Below are 25058 nucleotides of genomic sequence, written 5' to 3'. Positions count from 1 at the left end.
AAAGGAAAAAGAAAACCCCTATCTGTACATGAAGGAGTCCACCTACTGGACAGAACTGTTAACCGGTATGGAAAAAAAAGTCACAAGCAGGTGTTTTATACTCTAGGCAGAAATTTTCTCGGCAACATGAAAATATAATTGGCTTTTTAAAAAACAATTAGCAGAGGCCTGGCCTGCGGCCGCCGAGACCAAACAGGCAGCAGGGCGGGAGGCGTGGACTGCGGAGAAGGGGCTCGCTCCCGGCAGCACGTGTTCCTAGTCCCAGAGTATTTAAAAGATGCTTCAAAGAAGATGAAAAGTGGGCTTATGTTTGTAAAACTGGTTAACCCATGTTCAGGGTAAGGAGCCATTTACTTGTTCAATATGTGTCTACCGCAGCTGTTTGAAATAAAAGTTTTCAAGGCAAAAAAACATTCTTGGTTTATAAATGAATCAGTTCAATCAAGAGTTCTTCTTCACTTTGCCACACCCATGGACCCTCTGTTTCTGCTTCTCCACTACCTTATAAACGCTGATAGAGAGGGAAAGTTTCAGCCCCTGGATCAAGTTGTGATGGATGACATGTTTCTGAATTGCATCTTGTTGCTGAAACTTCCTGAACTTAAGAAGTTACTTTGACATGTGACAGAGGAGAAAGAAATAGACAAGAAGAAATATTACAAGTACAGCAAAGAGAAGACATTAAAATGGCTGGAAAAAAAGGTTAATCAGACTATGGCAGCATTAAAAACCAATAGTGTAAATGTCGGTGCCCGGGTACAGTCTACTGCATTTTTCTCTGGTGACCCGGTTTCCAGTGACAAGGAAGAGGATTATATTCATTATGCCCATGGTCTGATATCTGATTACATCCCTAAAGAATTAAGTGATGACTTATCTAAATATTTAAAGCTTCCAGAACCTCCAGCTTCAGTGCCAAACCCTCCATCAAAGAAAGTAATCAGATGAGCCCGTAGAAGCAAAAGAAGATTACACTAAGTTTAACACTAAAGATTTGAAGACTGTAAAGAAAAATAGCAAAATGACTGCAGCTCAGAAGGCTTTGGCTAAAGTTGACAAGAGTGGAATGAAAAGTACTGATTCCTTTTTTGGTGCAAAACATGTTTAAAAAAATTGGAAAGATTTGAAACACTGAAAATTAAATCGAGCAAAAATGTTTGCCTTCTACATGTCCCATTTTCATCCTTCCTCCATTCCACTGTACTTCCTAACCCTTAATTACCACCTTTTGAAAAAAAGTAGGAAGGGGGCAATTTTCAGATTCACTTGAACATTTCTTTGTGTTTGATGTTTGTGTTTCCTGAACAAAATATGGGAAAGTAATTGTGTAACTTCATGGCTTGTGGCCTTTGGAGTTTTGTTTGACATCATGAAAAGTAATCAAGTGAATAGAATTAACCTCTAACATCACAATTTCCTCAATAAACTGATGTGCGACCAAAAAAAAAAAAAAAAATTAGCATTACAATTCTAGCAAGAGGCAGGAACCATTAAGTGTACCTCAGTCTAGGAGGGTTTAATATATATCAAACCGAAAGGAAGGAAGGAAAGGAGAGAGGAAGGGAGGGAGGGAAGCAGTGAATCTCATCTCTTCTTTCTAGACTCTTCATGTTTCATTGTGTTCATTTTCTGCTGAGAAGCATTTTAGGGCATAGATTTTCATGTGCATTTTCCATAGGAAGATACTATGTCCTCCAAGCCCAAGGGTATTAGGGGAAAAAAAAAAAGTAATAGATGCTAAAAAAAGAAAAGATTGTCTTATGTCCTTTATCTATACACTGCCTGCCACCCAGGACTCAGAGGTTTCATCTAATTATGTATGTAAAACTACTTTACAAAATAAATATCTCATAAAGATATAAGACAACTGAGTCACAAATGAGTCTTGTATGACAATTCATACCAAGCAGGCAAGCAGTCTTACTTCCTGATTCCTCCCTAATTACCTCACAGGAGCAGAGTTAGCCTCTGCACCCTAGAGGCAGATTGAAGAATAAAAACTTAGCCTGGTCCAGGGATTCTTTGCCACCTCCTGGACATGCCTCACTCCTGTTTGGAACTATTAATCAGGCCAGAACCAGTAGTCTGTCAACCCTTGCGGAAGGCATCGATGTTCCAAAACGGAAGGCCCACTGGCTGTGCTGACACCACTCTTAATGACTCTTAAAATGACTCTTAAAAACACCTGGAGAACAACATTTCACAGTGACAATCAGAGCTTTCCTGACAAGCAATAACTCACATGCTGGGTACTGTGCATTAGGAGCACAATGGGAGTAGCAAAGTGGTGTCCCTTAGAAGGGGCCATAAGAGCTCATCGCTTTCCTTTGAGGCAAACACTTCGGTATCTCAGAGGGGTGCCCTCAGGTATTAGACACTCCAAGACTTCGATGAATTCTTTTAGGATGACAGGAAATAAGCCACATTTAAATCCTGGTCTATTTCCAGCTTGTTAATGCCAATTTATGAATTTAAGTGTTTTCTAAAAATAACAGATTTAATTCAAATCACCAAAGTAATACATAACAAGTCAAGTAGCAGTGATGGACAGGTTACTATATTTACAAAGATGACAGATCACTATATTTCTTCTTGAATGATTATATTGCAGTGATGTACTTTCCTATTCATCTCTTGTATATACTTTCTCCAATTCCCAATTCTCTCTCTTCCCCTAATCTCCACCCTAGATACAACTAATACCACAAAGCAAGCACCAAAAGATATTTTAAAGTAAGTGGACAGCCACTTATCTGCACTTTCTAGTGTTCCTATAATGATCATATATTAATTAATTAATATATGGTAGAACTAGTTCCATTTGGTAGAACTAGTTCAGCCACCCTTATAATAAGTTCCCAAGTTTCCATCATCCACTATGTCTATTACCCACATTCCCTCTGGCTAGGACTTAACATCTTCTTTCTTAGGTCTGGCCTTAGACCTGCCATTTGCTCCCTGGAGTTAGCTTCCGTCACAAAACAGTCTTAGCATGCAACTCTTCCCCATATCCACCAAGCCTGACATCACAACACTACTTGACTCTTCTTCAAGTCAGGGACACTCTCACATACTTTACTCTCTTGTTTTCACTGACTGAATTCTGTTTTCCAATATTGTTCCGACATGTCTGAGCAGGCTTCCACTGTATTATCTCTCAGAGAGGGAGAGAGCCTAGATAGATATAACAAAAAGGACAAACATACATTCAGCACAGGGTAACGGTAACATGGAAAGAGGGAAGTCTAATTTCACGTGAAAGGAATGCCTCCTGAGGAGTAGTGCACAATGAGGACAGAAAGTCAAAGCCCCTCATTTCTTTAATAAGATTATTAGGACAGGAACAAAGGGCTCTGAATAAAAATAGTGCTCAGTAAATATTATTGGCTTACTCCAACTGTGTAAACATGCATGCGTGCGCACACACATACACACACACACACACATAAACAAACACACTAAAGTGAAACTAATAAGACATGCATCAAAATTAACCATGGTTGCCGCAACTAGGGTGCCTGGCAGACGCTTGTGGGGGACCCTGACGCCCAAGGAAATGGGAAGAACCCCCAAGCGAACCAGTAGGATGTGGGGGAACTGAGGGGGGAGAAGAAGTGGAGGCCAGACAGGACCAGTGCCCCTGAGCAGTGGCTGAGAGGGGAGAGGGGTTCCCACACCTGGAGGGGCCCTCGGGGGCTCAGATCAGGGAGGAAGCGGGCCCAGCGTTTCCCCTGTCCAATCGGCCAGGGAAGTCTGCCCCGCTCTCGGGCTGGGTCCTATGCCCTCATGGTTCCCCTCCAGGCTGGGTTGATCCTGGGGGTGCAGAAGGGAGGCCAGAATAGAATAGGAGAGGCAGGCAGGGGGAGTGGGAAAGGAGCAGAGGGCATTTGCCCCACCCACTCGGGCATGGGGAGCCTGCTGAGCTCCCAGGCTGGTCCCCTGTCCTCCAAAGCCCCCCTCCAGGCCATGTGGGTCCTGGGGACATAGGGGGGAAGCCCGCGAGATCAGGAGAGGCAAGCGAGAGGAGTCCTCCAGGACCGGAGGAGCAGGAGCGAAGTGGAGGGCGTTTGCCCCACCCACTCAAGCCCAGGAAGCCTGCTGGTCTGCCAGGTGTGGTCTCCTGCCAACTGAGACCAGAGGCAGGGGCAAGCCTGGGCCCCTTCTGTTCTGTTGAGCCTAAGCCCCAACCCCTCACCCCTCCACCTTTTCCAGCCCTTTTCCTAAGCATAGGCCCCACCCACTGCCCAAACCTCAACCCTGCTTAGGCTCCGCCCTCCACAGCCAATGCCTCTTCCACTTTTTTTTTTTCTCTTCCTCCTTTTTACTATTGTGGTTCTGTTTTATCTTCCAGTTGTTGTTTCATCTATATTTTTATTTTTATATTTTCTAACATAGCTGTTAGTTAACTAGTCTAATTTTATTTACTTCATTATTGTTCTCTCTCTCTTTTTTTTTTTTTCCCCACCCCGCTCAGCTTGTGGGATCTTGGTTCACAAGGCAGGGGTTGGGCCGAAGCTCCTTTGGTGGGAGCTCCAAGTCCAAACCACTGGACTAACAGAGAACTCAGACCCCCAGGAATAATCATCAGAGTGAGGTCTCCCAGAGGTCCTCATCTAGGCACCATGACCCAGCTCTACCCAACAGCCTACAAATTAAAGTGTTGGAAGCCTCAGGCCAAACAACCAGTAAGACAGGAACACAATCCCACTCATAAAAAAAAGGAAAAAATAATGAGATGGCAAAAAAATATGTCACAGATGAAGGAGCAAGGTAAAAACCTACAAGACCAAATAAACGAATAGGAAATAGGCAATCTACCCGAAAAAGAATTCAGAGTAATGATAAGAAAGAGGATCCAGAATCTCAGAAATAGAATGGAGGCATGGATAAAGAAAATAGAAGAAATGTTTAACAAAGTACTAGAAGAACTAAAGAACAACCAAACAGAGATGAACAACACAATAACTGAAACGAAAAATAAAATAGAAGGAATCAATAACAGAATAACTGAGGCAGAAGAATGAATAAGTGAGCTGGAAGACAAAATAGTGGAAATAAGTGCCAAGGAGGAGATTAAAGAAAAAATGAAAAGAATGAAAAGAATTGAAGACAATCTCAGAGACCTGGGGCAACACTAAATGCACCAACATCCGAATTATAGGGATCCCAGAAGAAGAAGAGAAAAAGAAAGGGTCTCAGAAAATATTTTAAAAGATTATAGTGGAAAACTTCCCTAACATGGGAAAGGAAATAGTCACCCAAATCCAGGAAGCATAGAGAGTCCCATACAGGATAAACCCTAGGAGAAACACACCAAGACACACATTAATCAAACTAACAAAAATTAAATTCAAAGAAAAAATATTAAAAGTTGCAAGAGAAAAACAAGAAATAGCATACAAAGGAAACCCCATAAGGTTATCTGCTGATTTCTCAGCAGAAACTCTGCAGGCCAGAAGGGAGTGGCAGGATATACTTAAACTGATAAAAGAGAAAAACCTACAACCGAGATTACTCTACCCAGCAAGGATCTAGTTCAGATTCGAGAGAAATTAAAACCCTTACAGACAAGCAAAAGCTAAGAGAACTCAGCACCACCAAACCAGCTTCACAACAAATGCTAAAGGAACTTCTCTAGGTGGGAAACAGAAGAGAAGAAAAAGACCCACAAGAACAAACTCAAAACAATTAAGAAAATGGTAATAGGAATATACATATCAATAATAACCTTGAATGTAAATGGATTAAATGCCCCAAATAAAAGATACAGACTGGCTGAATGGATACAAAAACAAGACCCATATATATGCTGTCTACAAGAGACCCACATCAGACCTAAGGACACATACAAACTGAAAGTGAACGGATGGAAAAAGATATTCCATTCAAATGGAAATCAAAAGAAATCTGGAGTAGCAATACTCATACCAGACAAAATAGACTTGAAAATAAAGACTGTTACAAGAGGTAAGGAAGGACACTACATAATGATCAAGGAATCAATCCAAGAAGAAGATATAACAATTTTGAATGTTTATGTACCCAACATAGGAGCACCTCAATGTATAAGGCACATGCTAACAGCCATAAAAGGGGAAATCGACAGTAACACAGTAATACTAGGGAAATTTTTTTAAAATAAATAAATAAAAATAATACTAGGAGACTTTAACACCCCACTTACACCAGCTGACAGATCATCTAAACAGAAAATAAATAAGGAACCACAAGCTTTAAATGACACAAGATACCAGGTAGATTTAATTGATATTTATAGAACATTGCACCCGAAACTGGCAGAATACACTTTCTTCTCAAGTGCACATGCAACATTCTCCAGGATAGATCACATCTTGGGTCACAAATCAAGCCTCAGAAAATTTAAGAAAAATGAAATCATATCAAGCATCTTTTCTGACCCCAACGCTATGAGACTGGAAACCAATTACAAGAAAAAAAACTGTAAAAACCACAAATACATGGAGGCTAAATGGTGCACTACTAAATAACCAAGAGATCACTGAAGAAATCAAAGAAGAAATAAAAAATATATATAGAAAGAAATGACAATGAAAACACAATGACCCAAAACCTATGGGACACAGCAAAAGAAATTTTAAGCGGGAAGTTTATAGCAATTCAATCTCACCTCAAGAAACAAGAAAAATCTCAAACAATCTAACCCTACACATAAATCAACTAGAGAAAGAAGAGCAAAGAAAACCAAAGTCAGTAGAAGGAAAGAAATCATAAAGGTCAGAGCAGAAATAAATGAAATAGAAATGAAGAAAACAATAGCAAACATCAATAAAACTAAAACCTGGTTCTTTGAGAAGATAAACAAAATTGATAAACCCTTAGCCAGACTAATCAAGAAAAAAAGGGAGAGGATGCAAATCAATAAAATTAGAAACTATAAAGGAGAAATCACAACTGACATCACAGATATAGAAAGGATTATAAGAGAACACTACAAACAACTATATGCCAATAAAATGGACAACCATGAAGAAATGGACAAATTCTTGAAAAGTTATGATTTTCCAAGACTGAACCAGGAAGAATTAGAAAATATAAACAGACCTATCACAAGTAATGAAATTGAAACTGTAATTTAAAATCTTCCAACAAACCAAAGTCCAGGACCAGATGGCTTCACAAGCAAATTCTATCAAACATTTAGAGAAGAGCTAACACTGATCCTTCTCAAACTCTTCCAAAAAATTGCAGAGGGAGGAACACTCCCAAATTCATTCTATGAAACCACCATCACCCTGATACCAAAACCAGAAAAAGATATAACAAAAAGAAAATTATAGTCAAATATCACAGATGAACACAGATGCAAAAATTCTGGACAAAATACTAGCAAACAGAATCCAACCACATATTAAAAGGATCATACACCACGATCAAGTGGGATTTATCCCAGGGATGCAAGGATTCTTCAATATATGCAAATCAATCAATGTGATACACCATATTAACAAATTAAGGAATAAAAACTGTATGATCATCTCAATAGATGCAGAAAAAGCTTTTGACAAAATTCAACATCCATTTATGATAAAACTCTCCAGAAAATGTGCATAGAGGGAACCTGCCTCAACATAATAAAGGCCATATATGACAAACCCACAGAAAACATCATACTCAATGGTGAAAAAATGAAAGCATTTCCACTAGGATCAGGAATAGGACAAGGATGTCCACTCTGACCACTATTATTCAACCTAGTTTTCAAAGTTCTAGCCATGGCAATCAGAGAAAAAAAAGAAATAAAAGGAATAAAAATTGGAAAACAAGAAGTAAAACTGTCACTGTTTACAGATGACATGATACTATCCATAGAAAAACTAAAGATGCCACCAGAAAACTACTAGAACTAATCAATGAATTTGGTAAGGTTGCAGGATATAAAATTAATGCACAGAAATTTCTGGCATTCCTACACACTAACAAAGAAAAATCAGAAAGATAAATTAAGGAAACAATCCCATTTACCATCAAAAAGAATAAAATACCTAGGAATAAACCTACCTAAGGAGGCGAAAGACTTCTACTCAGAAAACTATAAAACACTGATGAAAGAAATCAAAGATGACATAAACAGAGGCAGAAATATACCTTGTGTTTGGATTGGAAGAATCAATATTGTGAAAATGACTATACTACACAAAACAATTCACAGATTCCATGCAATCCGTATCAAACTACCAATGGCATTTTTCAAAGATTTAGAACAAAAAATTTTACAATTCGTATGGAAACACAAAAGACCCCGAATAGCCAATGCAATCTTGAGAAAGAAAAACGGAGCAGGAGGAATCAGGCTCCCTGACTTCAGACTACACTACAAAGCTACAGTCATCAAGACAGTATGGTACTGACACAAAAACAGAAAGATAGATCAATGGAACAGGATAGAAAGCCCAGAGATAAACCCACACACATATGGTCACCTAATTTATGACAAAGGAGGAAAGAACATACAATGGAGAAAAGAAGTCCTCTTCAACAAGTGGTGCTGGTAAAAGTGGACAGCTACATGTAAGAGAATGAAATTAGAACACTACCTAACACCATACACAGAAATAAACTCTAAATGGATTAAATGTAAGACCAGATACTATAAAACTCTTAGAGGAAAACATAGGAAAAACACTCTGACATAAACCACAGCAAGATCTTTTTTGACCCACCTCCTAGAGTAATGGAAATAAAAACAAAAATAAACAAATGGGACCTAATGAAACTTCAAAGCTTTTGCACAGCAAAGGAAACCATAAACAAGACGAAAAGACAACCCTCAGAATGGGAGAAAATATTTGCAAATGAAACAACGGACAAAGGATTAATCTCCAAAATATACAAACAGCTCATGGAGCTCAATATCAAAAAAACAAATAATTCAATTAAAAAATGGGTGGAAGACCTAGATATTTCACCAAAGAAAACATACAGATGGCCAAGAGGCACATGAAAAGATGCTCAGCATAAGTAATCACTAGATAAATGCAAATCAAAACCACAATGAGGTTTCACCTCACACCGCTCAGAATGTCCATTATCAAAAAATCTAGGGCTTTCCTGGTGGTGCGGTGGTTGGGAGTCCACCTGCCGATGCAGGGGACACGGATCCGTGCCCCTGTCTGGGAGGGTCCCGCGTGCCGTGGAGCAGCTGGGCCTGTGGGCCGTGGCCGCTGAGCCTGCGCGTCCAGAACCTGTGCTCTGCAACGGGAGGGGCCACAGCAGTGAGAGGCCCACGTATCGCAAAAAAAAAAAAAAAAAAATCTAGAAACAATAAATGCTGGAAAGGGTGTGGTGAAAAAGGAACCCTCCTGCACTGTTGGTGGGAATGTAAATTGGTGCAACCACTATGGAGAACAGTATGGAAGGTCCTTAAAAAACTAAAAATAGAACTACCATACGACCCAGCAATCCCACTATTGGGCATATATCCTGAGAAAACCATAATTCAGAAACAAACATGTACCACAATGTTCATTGCAGCACTATTTACAATAGCCAGGACATGGAAGCAACCTAAACGTCCATCAACAAACGAATGGATAAAGAAGATGTGGCACATATATACAATGGCCTATTACTCAGCCATAGAAAGAAATGAAATTGAGTTATTTGTATTGAGGTAGATGGACCTAGAGTTTGTCATACACAGTGAAGTCAGAAAAAGAAAAACAAATACCGTATGCTAACACATATATGTGGAATCTAAAAAAAAAAAAAATGGTACTGATGAACCTAGTGGCAGGGCAGGAATACAGATGTAGACATAGAGAATGGACTTGAGGACACAGCTGGGGAAGGGGAAGCTGGGGCGAAGTGAGAATAGATAGCATCGACATATATACACTACTGAATGTAGAATAGTTAGCTAGTGGGAAGCAGCCGCATAGCACAGGGAGATCAGCTCGGTGCTTTGTGACCACCTAGAGGGGTGGGATAGGGAGGGTGGGAGGGAGGCTCAAGAGGGAGGGGATACGGGGATATATGTATGCATATGGCTGATTCACTTTGTTGTACAACAGAAACTAACACAGTACTGTGAAGCAATTATACTCCAATAAAGATCTATTTAAAAAAATTAAGAATGGTTGCTTCTGAGGAGCGGAATTCTTTCTACAATTGTTTTTCCAATGTTTCCTCATTAATCTAGTCTGTGTTACTTTTACTACAAGGGAAAAAAATGATTTACACAAAGGAATAAATACCAGCAGCATTTTTTAAAGAAATTCACCTAAGCCTTGAAACCTCTAACCAGCACAGCTAACTGAGCCAAACTCCAGAAACAATGGCTCTAGCTGAAGGTTGTAAGATAGCAGACTTAAGCCCCAATTAAGTAGAATCGGTAATGAGTCCTGAAGCTTTATGTTACTCTGGTGTGTCTGAGTAGAAATGCAGCCTAAGTCTATGCCTTCCTCAGTACATGTCATGTTTTCATAATCACAGGATTTGGCTTCTGTTCTAGTACAGATTAGCTGCTAAAAGCCAGGTGTGGCAACTGGCTGGGAACTATCAGTATAATGGATTTGACTATGGAACAGAAAGGATACTGCTCTAAAGCAAATGGAGCCCCTAGAACATTAATGGCACCTTATTCATTCATTCCCTAAATATTTACTCAATATGCCAGGACATTTGAGACTCTGGGCATATAAAAGACAAATCAGGCCACATTTCTTTCCACATAGATCTTACATTCTACTGGGAGACGTAGGCAATAAATAAAGATGTAAAGAAAAATAAAGCAGGGTAAAGGTGCTACTTTGAGCAGGACAGGCAGTGAAGTTTTCTCTGACAAGCTGACAAAGACTAAAAGAAATAAAAGAGCAAACCACGTGGACATTTGGATGAAGATCATTCTGGACAGGGGGAAGAGCAAGTGCAAAGACTCTGAGGTAAAGTCCTTCCAGCATGGAGGAGTAGCAGAGCAGCTGGAGAAGAGCGAGTACAGATAGAAACTAGTGGGTCTGGAGGCAATTAATGTAAGGCCTTTGGGTCAGAATAAGGATTTTTTATTTCACTGAGTGTGACAGGAATGCATTTGAGGGTTTTACTCAGAAGGTAATAGCATATTTACATTTTAAATGGATCTTTCTGGCTATGTATGAAGTATAGCTAAATGGAGGCAAGAGTAGACACAAGGGGTAGAAGGATAAAGTAAACGTCCAGGTTCCAGATGACGGTGGCTTGAATGAAAGTGGTGACAACAGAAATGGAGAGAGGTGGTCAGACTCAGAATAAATTTCAAAAGTGTAAAACCAACAGTTTTGCTGATGTGGGATATGAAATGAAGAGTGATGTCAAGGGTGATGCCGAATTTTTTGACCTGAGCAACCAAATGTTATCATTTACTTGAAGGGGAACACGCTGAGAGAAACAGACTTAGTGGAGAAAAATCAAGAATTCAAGTTCAGATATGTTAGGTCTAAGTAGACAGTTGGATATGGGTCTGAAAGATTCAGGTCAGAGATGGAACCTGGGGAGCCTTCAGTGTCAGGATGGTAATTAAAAGATTACCTAGGGAGTGAAAGTGTCTAAAGAAGAGAAGAGGTCCAGGGACAGAGTCCCGTGATACTTCAACATTTAAGGCCAGGATGAGGAAGAGGATCCAACAGAGAGGACTGAAAGGGAGAAGCAGTGAGAAAAGGAGATCAGAAGAAAGAGAGACGCCCCCAGAGCCAGCTGAACTAAGTGTCTAAGAGAATGCACTTTGAATAAGACAACTATGTAAACTTTCCTTGTCTTGTCTCTGATCTCAGAGGACTTGGAGAAAAGACATGAACTCACGTCAAATTTCAGTTTCCCCCATCCCTTTGAAATCTATGTAGTAGACCAGTGAATACAGTGTTACCCCATTATGGATTAGTTTGTTTACCCTGAGCCTACTCTTGCTTCTTCCCCTTGTTCTCCTGCCTGTGTCACTAGTGAATGACACTGGATTCAGCACAAGCTGAAGACACCACAGATTTTTCAGAATACAACATCCTGAAAGCCAAGCTCGATTGTGAGCATTGTAAAACCAAATTAAATTTTAGGCGTGTTATTCTGATGCAGTGAAGAGAAAATGAATCTCAGATGTAAGTAGGTTTCTTTTGTTCCAGCTCTGTGCAACGGACCTCTTATGTATTCATTTATTTCCTTACTCTTTCACCCTATTCAGTTAAATTTATTTTTAGCTATTGTTGGGCATCCTTTAGGAGAGGCAAATATTAAGGACTATTATCGAGTACAACTCAAAGGTTCCAAAGAACAGCCTACTTAATGCATCAATGGAAAGGGAAGAACTCCTTTCCTCCCAAGAGGGTCAAGTACTCCTTCTTGCTAACTCCAGTAGCCTGTGAGTCTTCCTGACTTTGATACTAACTGCAAGGACTACTGGTATTGAGATTATAATATACCCTAAAAGGAAAAGAAAAGCAGTATCACACATGGTATCAGACTTCACTGATACTTTTCATAATGTTAGTAGGACAAGTTTATCAGAAATGTCACATGAGTTAATATAGGCAAACAGCATAGGTGGGCATCTTTTAAGTCACTATCATGTACCTTTATTTCTATAATCCTTTATGGACTTTATGATACATCTTACAAGAGGTGTTTACTGGCTTGGCCATGGTTCAGGAACTGAAGCACACAAAGACATGCATTCCTTGCATAGGAGTTACTTTGGGGACTTGCCACCACTTTATATGAAAGGTAGAGCTTAGTGTACTTGAAGAGATGATTTGTTCAATGGTGCCTGACTCATCCCAAACTTTGCCCTTCTTACCCACATTAATTTCCATGATCAGAAAGAAAAATGACTCATTAGAAGGACAGAAAAATCAAAGTGGCCCCTACATCTTCAGAAAATGAGAATCAGAATAGGTCACTGTATCCCAAGACCACTAGTTATTTTGGTAAGGTATTCTTATTGTTGTGGAAAAATTTTTATGGACAAATATGGTTGGTGAATACCAAGTTAAATTTATTCTTCTGAATTTTGTTTTATTTGTCATTTTCAATGTGTAATTATAAATATTCACTTTCTTACCTAAATATATAGACACAGTTTTGAATTTTTCAAAAAAGAGCCCCCCAAATTGTATAAGCTCAAATTGCACTAAAACCTCATCTCCTTGAGGTAAAAAGTATTCATTAAAATCACATAGCTGGAAAATGATGAAAAGTGGACTTGAAGCTAGGGCTGTTTGGTCTCAAAGAGCCCCTATCATCATTTAAACCTCAGTGTTAATGCATTTCATCTCCTCTTGAGCATAAATAATCTTGGAGGGGAGAGAAAATTAATGAGTCTTCTGGAGAAGGAGATATTGCTAGGCACACAAAGACGAGTCTAAAGGCACCTAAACTATTCCTACTTCAAAATTTTGCCTATACTTGAGCCACTGGCCTCCTGTTACAGGGCTGGCTAAAAAGAATTATTTTGAGTGTATATGAGTATGAACTTTTATTTTGTCCTTTCCCATGCATTTCTATAAATTTGACTATGGTTTCACAATTGGCATGCCCATGAGATTGTCTGATGGCGGAAAAAGAAAAATCTGCAGTACGCCCTTTATTTATGGAAATCTTTCTCTCAGAGGTACCAACCTACTTTTATTTGTGGATGCCTTTTATTATTATGGTGGTTGTATTATTCGTAAACGTACCCAGTGGCAACCTCATGACTTGCATACCCAATAAATGCAATCACTAATTAAAGCTAGCATTAAGCATGCTAATAAATCTACAGAGCTGTTTCCTAAAATAATTACACCAGTAATGTCAAAAGGTTACAGCAAGCAGATAGGCAAGGCAATCTCAAATACTTGAGATTTGATATTTCTAGAAAATTCACAGTAGCTCTGCTCTTAAAGCTAGTGGGAAACACCTTCCTCTAGGGAGTACTTTCGTAGTTCATTTTGCACCATGCTAGCACTGACAAAAAAAAAAAAAAAGGACTAAAAGCACAAGGTTCCATAATAGGAGTAAACCGCAACACACCTAATACAGAGTTTTGGGCAACTGAATACTGTATATCTTGCCAATAGCAAGCAACAGTCCCCTTTTGCTTTTATTAATGCAGTTCAGCTGATATGAGCAGACAACTGAAAGAGAAGGAGAATGTGCTTTATCATCTGTTGCCGAATTTCAATTTTCTCCTTCAAGTACAGTTGAATGCATTTTCTTTGCAACCCAAAGACAGAAGATCTTGATTACTGTTGCAAGAATAATCTCAGCATTTGTGTGAAGAAGATAGGAAAAATAAATAGTCTCTCTGGATGATGTGTCAGCCTGTGAACTTACAAAACAAGATATATTCTTGGAGGTAGGGAAATTAAATTAAGGTGAAATGGTAGACATATTAAAATGACAATTGAAGGCTTATTTTGTGGGCCAAGGCTGGCTTCCCAATTGTCCTTTGTCCTTGGCCTCACCCCAGGGACACAGATAACAAAACCAGAAACAAACAGGGTCAAGACAGGGGCAACTGTCTGGAAATACAGGCCACTCAAGCTGTGGGCTCTGTCATGAACTGCTAGCTTTTTTGTAAAAATTAAGCTTCCAACTCCTTTGTCCCCTGCCTTCCCCTACCACAACTCCTGTTTTGGGTCTTTAAACAGAAGAGGAGGTGATATATCTTCATATTTCTTCTCATTTTTATCCATGTAAAAAAGCTAACAATTCAACATCAGCTCAGTTGGGATTCTTTCTCTCTATAACAGGAAAATGCTAAGGCAGAGAAATATCACTTGGACTTTTGTTAAGAAATAAAGTATTTACCCCCAGTAGTACTAGAAGACACTAGAAACCAGCCCATTACCATCCACTCTCAAGTGATGAGTGCAGGTCAGGCCACCCCAAAATATGCCCCTTTGGCATACTGATTATTTTGAATTAAAGTTACTTAAAAAATAGCTGGTTCAAGGACACTCTGACCCTCTGTCCCCCGAAAAGCAAGAAATAAATTTTCCATAAGAAAGGTATCCTCCCTGAACCAGGAGACAGACATTCTTATCACTAGAGATAGGGAATTCAGAGCCAAGAAGGCCACATAAACAAAACTTGTTTCTTCCTCACTAGTTTACTACCCTAAGCTCAGACTTCTTCACCTTGCCAATTCTTCACAAATCTGTTTTGTAAAGAAAAAAATGTTGCCTGCTGTTCCAGTTCTACGAAGATCAAGCCATTAGCCACCCCAGGTGCTCACTGACAGTACACCCTGAGGGAAATTCAGGATGGAGAAAAGCAGGCAGCAATCCGTGCTTTGGATATGTTGGCCCCTAGATACTCGAGATGCATATCTAAGGAAAAATTTCAATGACCCCATATTCTTGCAACTTCCCATATATATAAAAGCACTAAAATCATTAACTTGAGATGATTAGCAGTAATCTTTTTATGCTTGACTACATGATTTTCCCAGCAAAAAAGTTCATGTGGATCCTGGCTCCTCCCCTACCTCTTGGGGGCAGCTCCTCAGAGCTATCTATGAAGCTATCTTCTGGGCTACAGTCTTCAGTAAGGTCCCTGAATAAAACTTAATTCACAACTTTTATGTTGTATGTTTTTCAGTCAACAGTTTTGGTGACTGTGAAGGGACCCAGAACAGAATTCTCTCCTTTGCCTGAACTCCACCAGGATCTGGAGCCTTGGTACCAGAAAAGGTCACTTGTGCCAGTCCACCTCCTCAGTGAGCCTAGATGACTGGGCAAATATCTCCTAGGTCTTAGATCTCCTGCTATGGGCTGACGATCCCAAGTTTTTTTTTGGTGATGAATAAAAAGATACCTGACTCCTCAGCTGAGAGACACTGAGGAAGATTTACCCAACTGAAAGATACTGGGGGGGGGGGGAGGTGCCCCCCCAGCTGAAAGATACTGGGATTTGCTCAGTTAAAAAACACTAAGCCATCTGGACTGGGTTATTAGGTAGGAAGTTGGCCTAACATCTTTCCTAAATGGGGGGCATCAGAAAGCCAGCCTCCGACCTAACACCCCAGCCAGATTCATGTACAATACATACAAAACATATTTGCAAGTACTTACTTAATTGGGAACTAAGGAAATCTCACCTTAAAAATGGCCAAGATGGGACTCTTTTTGACATTCCTAAACTGGTTTTTGTGTACACAGTTAAAGAAAGCTAGCTTGATAAAACATTTTTCTAGAATTCATCTCAAAGGAAGAAAAACCTTTCTAGGAGGAACTTGCATTTTTCTCCCTATGCCTTTGAGATGCAAATGTTCTACCTGATCTTCTTAGGTGCCCTGTTCTGTGTTTTGAGAGCTTGATCTCTGCTATTTGGAAGGTATACCTAAGGTGAACATTTGGTAGCCAGTTGAATAGACTGGGATTTTGAGCAGTCTCTTTGTGCCAGCTCTCAGGGAAATTTGTCAAAAGGGGTCTCATCTCAACAAAGGCCTCATCCAACCTTTGTTGTATCCACCTGTGCGACAAAGGCCTTTACTTAGACTATTCGGGGGAGTAATCTTTCTGGAACTTGTGGAGGCTGCATCTTTTGCACTCTCTTGTGGGATGCCTCTTGTGCCTTATTGGTTTGAGTCACTATTAATACTACTTGCAAATGGCCAGAGGATGGATCCTTTAAATTGAAAAACACTTCTAAATTGGTAAATTTCTAGAGAGTTCTCATTATAAATAGCTATTTTATTGGTACCTATGAAAAAAGTAAATTAAAAGGTGGGTACAAAAAAATATAATTGGCTAACCTTAAAAACTCCCTTATTTTAAAACAAACTAACCAAAAAAAAAAAAAAAAAAGGTTTGGGAGCCTTTTTTGTGGTCTCAGCTTCCTTTTAATAAGTCTTACAGATGTTAATAAAAATATTAGGTTAATTAATGTTAATTAAGATGATTAACAAGGCAACAAGAAGAAGCTAAGGGGAAAGTCAAGCAATTTCTTCCCAACAAGGCGGAACTCTTAAAGGGACTCATCCCAACAGGATGGAAATCTTTAGATGATTATTTTAAATGAGATAAATAAAATGGACATTGATGGGATAAAAACAGAGGCTGTGGGGCTTCCCTGGTGGCGCAGTGGTTGAGAGTCCGCCTGCCGATGCAGGGGACACGGGTTCGTGCCCCGGTCCGGGAGGATCCCGCATGCCGCGGAGCGGCTGGGCCCATGAGCCATGGCCGCTGAGCCTGCGCGTCCGGAGCCTGTGCTCCGCAACGGGAGAAGCCACAGCAGTGGGAGGCCCGCGTACCGCAAAAAAAAAAAAAAAACAGAGGCTGTGATACAACACTACCTAAGGTTGAATGGTCCAAAGGGACCCCCTATTCATCCAACATTAAAGGGCCCCAAACAAGTCCGCTCTATTTAACCCCAGTTTAGAAAAAATTTAAAAGGCTGAAAGAAAAAATTACACCGAGATACCAGACCAGCAATTGCTTGGTACAACATTTAGACCAATTAATCAAGTTAAAGATTGACAAAAGGGCTTCTCTGGTGGCGCAGTGGTTGAGAGTCCGCCTGCCGATGCAGGGGACACGGGTTCGTGCCCCGGTCCGGGAAGATCCCACATGCCGCAGAGCGGCTGGGCCCGTCAGCCATGGCCTCTGAGCCTGAGCGTCCGGAGCCCTGAGCGTCCGGAGCCTGTGCTCCGCAACGGGAGAGGCCCGCGTACCGCAAAAAAAAAAAGATTGACAAAAGGGTCTGGGTCCCTTGGCTCGACCCCTCACTGAGGACCCCAATGCCTTTTATACAAAATTAGGTTAAATGGCCAGGGGATAAAAGGGAAAGTTTCTGGGACTCCTTGTAGGAATAATACTTGTTGGTGGGGTCCTAATGGAGGTTAAAATTAAGGTATAAGAGTTGAAAGAATTAGATGAAATTTTATAAAACTCAATGCATTTGAACGGGCTTTATATAAGATGGTTAAATCTCTAATAATATTGTGGGACAGACTATTAAGTCTCACTGGGGAATGCTCCCCTGCCTGGTATTATAAGACAGGGCATATAAACCTGCCCCTCTGGCAATATTAATTAAATATACTAAAAGAAACCAATAGGGTTACCTGAACCCATACAATACGAAGTAAAAACTGGGGACTAATATTCGGGGCTAATAAAGGCAATAATAGAGGGGTTTTTGTTGTTGATGTTTTTTGCCTCTGAGGTGAATTGCTCTGGGTTTAATTTGTGCACTCAGAAAGAGGGCCTTTGTTGAATGTCTTGTGCAAACTTTTGAAGGCTTGATAAAATGAACCCTAAAGTTCTAGAACATAGAACTCTTGATTTCCAGTTTAGTTGGAAATATTCTCACTGATATAAAAAAGCAAATTAAAGAAAATGTAGCTGGGCAAATCAATTTTTTGCTATCATTTAGGCGGCAGACCAGTTCTTTGGGGAATTAAAAGCAACTGTGTTTGTCTTGCAAATCTCTACAAATCAGAAATGTAAATACAGCCCACAATGACCTGAGACTGAGCCTAGTTAACTCAATCAGGTAAACCAAAGGAAAAAAAAAGAGGAAAAGAGGCCTTTTTAAAAGTACAAACTACTGGAAAGGCTTCCTTGCTCAAAATCTAATTCACAGCTTACTTAAGGATTTATCAAGGACAAATAAAAATCTTAAAAAGTCTTTTCCACAAATAGTAAAAAGCCTCAGTCATCTGAGCAAATAAATTTAACTTATTCCAACTGTTACTTATAAACTAGTAAGTTTATATTGTAATCCCTGATTCATGTTTAAGTTTTGAAATGAAGCTATGAGATCACTGGTTATGTCTGTTTATATGTCTGTGTGTATGTTATAAATTTGATATTTCTCTACCTTTGGATAACATTATCAGAATCAAAATTAATTTATAAAGAGCTCTATTTAACAGACTTAAGAGTAAGTGCTTATAAATTAAATACTTCTAAATGTAATAGAAACTAACCCAAATGAATTTCAAATTCATGTGATCTGAGAAATATTCAATATTAAATTAATACGTGGTATTAAAGTTTAAGTTTGTTGGTTTAGTTAATACAGACATGTCTTACTTTATTGTAACTATGTTCACTAAAAGTCAAATAAGGTCATATTATCTCTGTTATAAAATTTATCAGCAAAAAAAAAAATAGCTTGGCATGATGGCTGACTTGGTCTACTGTCTCATGAAATTTTCATGGCTAATCTAAACATAATTGCTGAGAACAACTGAATTAAATAGATATAAATGGGGTAAGAACTTTTAGGTGAACTTGTTAAGAATAATTATGTTTTAGGCTATGCCTACTAAAAAATAGTTTCTTCAGATTTTTGGTAAGTAGAGTTTTGCTAAGTTAAGTTAAATGATGGAAATTTATTAAATATCTAGATCATTCCAAAATAAAATATTGGGTTGGCCAAAAAGTTCTTTCAGGTTTTTCCATAACATCTTGCAGGAAAACCCAAGCAAACTTTTTGGCCAATCCAATAATATACCGAAACATTAATTACTGAACATAGGCTTCTGTTTGGAGAAAAACTAAAGATATTTAGGATTATTGATAAAAATATTTGGTGCCACACTGAAAATTTTTCCTTAAAAAAGTACATTTTAGAAATCATAAATATTTCTGTTTGCCAATCTACAGAATGCTACTGTAAAAAACAGTTCATAATTGTTTACTTCTTAGTTTTCACTAGAAATTAAGGTTTTTAAAAACTAAGAATTCTAATATATGTAATTAAAATACTAAAAGTAGTAATAAAAACATCTGTGTATGAAAGGAAAAAATATATAAGGAATGGAAATGCATGTCGTTAAGGGAAAAGAAAGTGATTTTGTCCTGGAGAGAGAAAAAGAAAGGGAAAATGTAGGACAAAATCTGAATGTAAATAAGAAAGTTATAGATGGTTTCTGGGAAAGGAACCCTGAAAAAAGAGTTTTGTGCATGGTCTTGATTGGCTAAGATTAGAAAAGAATTTGAGTAAATAAGTTTTAATAGTAAAAATAAGCTGGTACAAAACTAGAATTTGTTTCCCTCTCTGTGTTAAGAGAACAAAGTTTTCTTGGAATACTGATCTGCTTTTGATAACAAAAGTGTAAAGTTTCTGTACCTTTTAATTCACTGTAACTTTCTGTATTTGTCTTTCAAATCTTTTATTGTCCCTTTGGGTGAGTGAATAAGTACTGTTTCAAATGACCTATGATCCTAGTTGACCAAGTGTTTTTAAGCCTTTTGCTATCTTTGACAAACTTCCTCGAATCAAATTATAAATGTTCTTTTGACATCTAGCTAACTTTGGGATGCTTCAGAGGGCCCCTGATACATTCCAAAGAGAGATATTAAATTAATTAGGTCTATTTAGTATGTTCAATTACCTGGGAAACATCAAATAAACCTTCTTAGGTTATATTGCATGGGTAAATGCCATTAATATAGATATTCTAGAAATTACATGGGATTCCTAAAACTCTGGTATGTGCTGGTATAAAGTTATCAGTCATAATTGTAGTTATCTTAAAATGCTGTATGTCACAGAATTAACCAAATTTCTTTTTCAACTGCACTGTAATCAGATCTTTAACCACGCCATTTTAAGTCTTTCATCATTTATAGACAGTTATTATTTTACTCAGATGCTTTTATAAAAATGAAGATTTTCAAGAAAATTCATAAAAAGGATTTTTGACAAATACAGATTTCTGGTGATTTTTAGATCATACTGCTGAACTCGGTAAGAAATTACAAAACTCTAATGGAAAACCTGATGGCTTCATCCAGTGAAACAAAAATTAATTAAATTGGACTGCATGAGCTGATAAATACGATTTATAATTTTATGACTTTTTGTCTGAAATATTACAGGCTTTTAATCTTTGTTTTCCAGAAAACCCTTCTTTTTATGCTATGACCTACAGCAAGTTAATAAAGTATACCTTTATAAATGAAGATGAAACATTTATCTTTTTCTATGTGAGCCCTCCAGAGTTTGGCTTCTCCAGCTGGCTCCCCTCAGGACCTGATGGCTTACTGTGATCCAGACTGCAACTAGTCATACTAATCATTGTTTGAACTTGTTCACTCCTTGTTGTTTTAAAACTGTTTGTGCTTTTGTCTCACTCTGCTGTACTACGACCTTATTAATGTGTTACTAGCTATATTACTTATATCTTGTCTATTTTATTAGATTGTTGTCTCTTGCATTACTCATTGTGTAACCAGACCTTCAACAAAATTAATGATGGCTAAATGTCTTGAGGCAACTGATCACTTATTTAGCTCTACATAAAATTAATTATAATTATGCAACACTAGATATGGGAAGAAGCAACAAGGGAAAAGCAATTCATGGATCATAATAGACCAGTAAGACAGATGGTCCAGAGAATTTGTTTATTAACAGGGCCTAATCCAGATATAGCACATAAATGGCCTATCACCAAGATCCTCCCCTAACCTAGGAGTTAAGTTATTAGGGCCATGGGACAAATTAGTCATGAAATGCCTCCCAAACCTTGGTCAAATTTATGACCAACAGGGGCCACTGAACAGAAAAAATACTGCCTGCCGTTCCAGTTCTACAAGGACCAAGCCATTGCCACTGCGGTGCCCACTGACAGTGCACTCAGAAGAATTCAGGATGGAGAAAAACAGGAAGCATTCTGTGCTTTGGATATGCTGGTCCCTAGAGAGTTAAGACACACACCTAAGGAAAAATTTCAATGATCCCATATTTTCACATTTTCCCATACATAGAAAAGCACTAAAATCATTAACTTGAGATGTCTATTCCTTGTAATTAGCAGTAATCTATTTTATGCTTGACTACATGTTTTTCCCAGCAAAACAGTTCATATATATCCTGGCCCCTCCCTTACCTCTTCAGAGCTGTTCTTCACAGTTATCTGAGAGGCTGTCTTCCAGGCTATAGTCCTCAGTAAGGTCCCTGAATAAAACTTAACTCACCACTTTTACATTGTGTGTTTTTATTTCAGTCCATTTTCTTTGCCTGAAAGGTATAAAAGCTGCCAGCTTTGGTCACTTCTTTGGGTCTCATATCTTTAGGGCCCATGTATGTACAAAATTAAATTAAATTTGTTTTTCTCCTGTTAATCTCTCTTTTATTATAGAGGGTGTCTCAGCCAAGAACCTAGAAGGGTAAAGGAAATTATTTTTCCTCCGCTACACAAGTATTCTGTTTTCTCAAGCACCCCTCAGGATAACCCCTATGGCTGCCAACTCAGCACTGCCCTCCTATCACCACCCATACTGCTACCCCCAATCCCTCTCCACTGCTCAAACTAAATAGCTCATTCACAATTTATCTGACAAATCATTCTACAATAATGGGTGATGGTGTTTTAATGTGCAAATTTATATGGATATAAGAGTTCAGGCCTCCTCATTTCACACTCACCCCACCTTGGGTAATACTTTAAACTTGAAGATTAATTAGAATTTCTCAGATCTCATTTTCTTTTACTTCACAAGAAAATTTCATATAGCTCACCACTTGTAGTGTAAGCCCTGACAGTTGAGTTTTCTACTTTTTGTAATGCAAGTGCCTGACTTAAGCTTTGATTGCCCTGGCATCCACTTCAAAGGGCATCCCCTTCAAAGACGGCTATCTCAAACACATTGTCAGTCACATAGCTAGATAAAGACCAAGGCCTCACCCAGTCTCCTTTATTTTGAAGATCTTGGCTGATTTGGATAATTGCCCATTTGGGCCCATTGGTTTTTCTCTTCCTGCTAAATTCCTCCTTTTATATTTAAATTCACTAGTAAGGAGTGAGCCTGCAAAACCTTAGGCCCCCACCCTCAACCCCAGTAAAAGCAGAACCCCAAATCCATGCCCTTGAGCAAGCTCTCTCGCCCACCCCGTCTCCCTCTCTCATACTGCACGCTCACTGCATGGCCCCTGGTGTGCCATGTAATTTCCAAGACCAGTAAGTAATAAAGATTTTTTTTTTCAAAGTTTCCTGAGTTATTGCTGAGGACATCTTGCAATCTGAATAAGAACCACAAAGGCCGGTCCAGCCAAGTTAGTTATCAATAGGCTAAGGGCAGCACGTGACACATTAGCTTGACATCACAATTTTTTTCAGCTTCCCTAACTATACTGGCTATATTCTCTGACCTTCACCTCACTGTTTCTTCTAACCTTCTGTGAGCTATTCCTCTAAAATATACTCTTTAGCCTTATAACTTAGAAGGCTTACTCACTCTCATGACTGCTACCACCTTTAGGCTGGTGAATTCCAAACCTTCATCTCTTGCCTAGAATTCCAGTAACATATGTTCATTATTCACATAGAGATTTTTCGCCTGTATATAGCCACTGACCAACATCCACATGTGCATAAAGAAGAATGTGCCTCTTTCTCTTCCAAACTTATATACTTTTTTCCAAGTCTTGAAGCTCTGAATTACCTCTTCCCTTGCACTCATAAATTAAGTCTAAAAGAACTGTTGATTCTTCTTTGAAATTCTCTGTTCATAAAGTCAAAATTAAGTTAGGTGTTCTCATCATTTATTGTTTAGATTATTCAACTATTTCCCTAATTGGTGTTCCTGACTCAAGACTCTCTCCATTCAATTTATCAATGACCAAATTTCCTAAAGTACTGCTGCTCATTCTTTCACTTTCTGGTTTAAAATTTTTGTTGATCCTACATTATGTACACCAGCTATCGTAAATTTTTTGGTCTAACCTGACAGGTTCATTGCTGACAGCATATCTCCTTCTGTTCCCTAAACATAGAAGCAATCAATGAATCACAGTGTACTGTAAAATTACTATACTGTAAAATCATGAAAAAAAAAAGGGGGCTGTTCATCACTTCTTGTTTATCGCTGTGTTTCACTATTCTTAGAGAAAAAATTTACTGTGTGTTCAAGAAATGGCTTTAGTTCATATTATTTTCCATACCTGATATGCTGTCTTCTTTCTTTACTTCTTATAAAAAGCAAGGTCCAAATCCTATACCATCTCCTCCAATAAATATTATCAATCCTCCAACCTATATTGATCCTTCTCCTTTTCACGTTTTTTTAAGAATAATTTGTGTTAGGTTTTTAAAAAAATATTTACTTATTTTTGCCTGGACTGGGTCTTACGTGCAGCACACAGGATCTTTTGTTGTGGCATGTGGGCTTCTCTCTAGTTGTGGCGAGTGGGCTTAGTTGCCTCACAGCATGTGGGATCTTAGTTCCCTCACCAGGGATCGACCCCAAGTCCCCTGCATCGGAAGGTGGATCCTTAACCACTGGAGGACCAGGGAAGTCCCGATCCTTCTCCTTTTTCAACTACTATAGCTTTACAATACCCTATTTTCCACTTCACCAGAAGTAGCTTTGTCTTTCTAGCTAGATATTATTGTACCCTGTCTATTTCAAAAATTGTCACCATATTAAACAGGAAATAAAATGAATTTGAATCCTTATAACTAGAATCTAAAAGATGAGTTAAGAAAGGCAAGTGAATAAGAGATCATCTCCAAACTACTGGGTTTAGGAAATAGTAGGGAATAAGTCTCAATGCCTTAGAAGGCATAAAATCCAGTGTGATAAAGCTGTAGAGAGAAACCTAAGTGCACTTGAAGACACGCACATGTGTGTATGTGTGTATACATGACATCTGTACAGATATATATGTTTGTGGGGGTGGGAGGTACTCTTTCACCAAGGAGGGAGAAAAAGTAGTTGTGAACCAAACAGTGGTCTTCCATGAGAAAAACGTAGATACCTCTCTGAAAATTTCAACACTCAAGATAGACATCCCACCTAAATTTCAACCACAAATTCATTTTAAAAGTGAAATAAATGAACTTAAAAGTAATTTACGATCAGGAAACTTGCACAAGCCTCTTAGAGAGCCTCATCCACCAGAGGGCAGACAGCAGAAGCAAGAAGAACTACAATCCTGCAGCCTGTGGAATAAAACCCACATTCACAGAAAGACAGACAAGTTGAAAAGGCAGAGGGCTATGTACCAGATGAAGGAACAAGATAAAACCCCAGGAAAAAAACTAAATGAAGTGGAGATAGGCGACCTTCCTGAAAAGGAATTCAGAATAATGAGAGTGAAGATAATCCAGGACC

The 25058-nt window shown here is 38.8% G+C and overlaps 1 pseudogene; it reads left to right on the top strand.

Annotated features, from left to right (window-relative positions):
- Positions 1-276: 276 nt before the first annotated feature.
- LOC114903119 lies at positions 277-1108 on the top strand (annotated as a pseudogene).
- The last annotated feature ends 23950 nt before the right edge of the window (positions 1109-25058 follow it).

The sequence above is a fragment of the Monodon monoceros genome, unplaced genomic scaffold (assembly GCF_005190385.1).
Source record: "Monodon monoceros isolate NGI ecotype Baffin Bay Population unplaced genomic scaffold, NGI_Narwhal_1 Super_Scaffold_20, whole genome shotgun sequence".
Lineage (NCBI taxonomy): Eukaryota > Metazoa > Chordata > Mammalia > Artiodactyla > Monodontidae > Monodon > Monodon monoceros.
Note: the sequence above shows the minus strand (reverse complement) of the source record. Positions and strands in the feature narration are given on the sequence as shown.